Source organism: Plecotus auritus (assembly GCF_963455305.1).
Source record: "Plecotus auritus genome assembly, chromosome: X".
Taxonomy (NCBI): Eukaryota; Metazoa; Chordata; class Mammalia; order Chiroptera; family Vespertilionidae; genus Plecotus; species Plecotus auritus.
The window spans coordinates 30563872-30566352 of NC_137784.1; the positions used below are offsets into that span (position 1 = coordinate 30563872).

A 2481-nucleotide genomic window follows, 5' to 3' on the forward strand; every position below is an offset into this window, starting at 1 on the left:
TATGTTCAAGTTTGTGATAGACTTAAAAATACCCTCTTAAATTACAGTTATTAGTATGTATTCTTTATCGAGTAAATATGTCAAATTATCCTCATGCCTCGTGCCTCGTGCCCACAGCAACTTCAGCAGGGCCAGTGAGGGTGTGCCCCGGCTGCCACTGCAGGCAGGACTGAGCTGGACCACGGTGGGTGGGTACAGCAAGGCCTGGCGCTGTGCCCTTCTCCAGCCTTGCATCAGGATCAGGGTCAGGGCTGGGGGAAGGCAGATTTCAGTTTCACTCTGAGTTCCATACTTAGTCTAATTTTGGTTGTAACTCATGGCTTTTCCTGGCTAATTGGAGGCCCTTTGGGTGGGTGCCCTGGCAGAGAGGCCAGAGAAGTGCCCACAGCTTCCTGGTTGGGCATTTCTCCGTCCCAGAGCCTCTGTTCTGCCTCCTGCAAGCCTGGCCCCAGGCAGAACAAGCCCCCCTCAGGACTACTTTGGTCTCAGCGCTTGGTCCTGAGTTTCATCAGCCTGGGTTTCTTACCCTGGTGTGGCTGATCTGAGTTTCACAAAAAAAGCCTGGCCGATGCTGGCTGTGCTGAGCCTTATTGAAGAGTTTTTCATGCAGCAAGGAAGAGCCCTCTGGGACGGTCCTCGTCCCCTTCCTCCTCCCAGCCCATGGTCACTTCTTCTCCAGCTGCTCCAGCAGTGGGTTGCCTTCTGAGTCGGGGGTCTTAACGCTGTCAGTCCTGACGATGCAGGTGGAGCGATGCCAGTTGAGCATCAGGATGAGTGCTGCCGTTCCTGCTTCAGCTCCTCCATCTGGATTTTCAGCTCCCCATTAATGAGCTCCAGCCGCTCAGATTCCTGCTGCAGAAACTCCGTCTGCTCTTTCTTCTTGTTCTGGCATTGGGCTGCCCCATTTTGTTATTTTCCTGGTGCCTTTTCCTCCACTCCTCTTCCTCGTCTAGCTCACTTTTCACAGTTGAGGCCTCTTGCCCAGTTTCACCTCCAGGAAGTGCAAAGGGGCGATCATGGCCCCAATGTTGTGGATGTCAGCATATTTCAGCTCCTCTGCAGTCAGGGCCGAGCTGGGGAGTCTGGTGAGGGGGTGGAGCCCTGCCAGAGAGCCTGCAGACATGGAAGGGTCTGGGATCTGCCCAGGCATCGTTGCAGGAGGAGTGGCAGTCCAGCCCTGCAGAAGCCACGGGAGGCGGGGACCCCTGGGCCTGGGCCAGGTTGCAGGTGCCATGCCTGCTCAGAAGCCACTTTGGCACCAGCCCCACCCTGCGGCGTCCACCATTGCAAGCGCCTCCCATCCCAGCAGCCATGTGTCCCTCCCGCAGGCATTGGCAGGTGGCCTAGGTCTCCATCTTTGAGGCGATCCATTGTGGGGCTTTGCCTGCCTGCCTCATCACCCCTAAAGACTCACCTGCCCGTCTGATCACCCCTAACCACTTGCTGGAGGGCGGGGCCAGTCTGGGCCAGGGGCCATGGTGTTTCTGGTATCTGGTCATTCTGGTCATTCTGCCATCGCTGGACTTTTAGTATATAGGATGTCCATTTCTTCTAGGTTGTCCACTTTGTTGGAACAGAGTTGTTCATAGTATTTTTTTTTTTCATAATCCTTTGTATTTCTGTGGGTTTGTTGTTACTTCACCTCTTTCATTTCTGATTTTCTTTATTTGGGTCCTCTCTCTTTGCTTCTTGGTGAGCCTGGCTAGAGATTCATCAATCTTGTTTATCCTTTCAAAAAACCAGCTCCAGGTTTTATTGATCTTTTGTATTTTTTTTTGTCTCTATGTTGTTTATTTTCTCTCTGATCTTTATTATTTCCTTCCTTGTGCGTACTCTGTGCTTTTCTTGTTGCTCTCTTTCTCATTATTTGAGTTGTAGGGTTAGATAATTTGTTACCATTTTTTCTTGTTTTTTGAGGTAGGACTGTAGAGCTATGAACTTTCCTCTCATGACTGCTTTCACTATGTCCTATAAATTTTTTATTGTTATGTTTTCATTGTCATTTGTTACCAGGATGCTTTTTATTTCTTCTTTGATTTCTTTGGTAACCCAATCATTGTTTAATAGCATGCTATTTAGCCTCCAAGTGTTTGATTTTTTTCATTGTTTATATTATAGTTGATTTTTAATTTTATGACATTGTAATCTGAGAAGATGCTTTATATTTTCTTGAATTTGAAGAGACTATTTTGTGTCTCAATATGTGGTCTATCTTTGAAAATGTCCCATGTGCACTTGAGAAAAATACATATTTTGTTGCTTTGAGGTGAAATGTTCTGAAGATGTCAATTAATTCCATGTGATCTAGTGAGTCATTTAGGATTGATGTTTCTTTGCTGATTTTTTGTTCAGAGGATCTATCCAGTGATGTTAGTGGGGTATTAAAGTCCTCTACTATAACTGTATTATTGTTGATCTCTCCCTTGATATCTTCCAGAAATTGTTTTATGTATTTGGGTGCTTCTGTATTGGGTGCATATA

At 47.1% G+C, this 2481-nt stretch overlaps 1 pseudogene across 1 annotated transcript; it reads right to left on the bottom strand.

Annotated features, from left to right (window-relative positions):
* Positions 1-664: 664 nt before the first annotated feature.
* Positions 665-1150, bottom strand: LOC308239330 (jun dimerization protein 2-like; annotated as a pseudogene). The gene has a single exon. The product of its transcript is annotated as a jun dimerization protein 2-like (transcript).
* Between the last annotated feature and the right edge of the window lie 1331 nt (positions 1151-2481).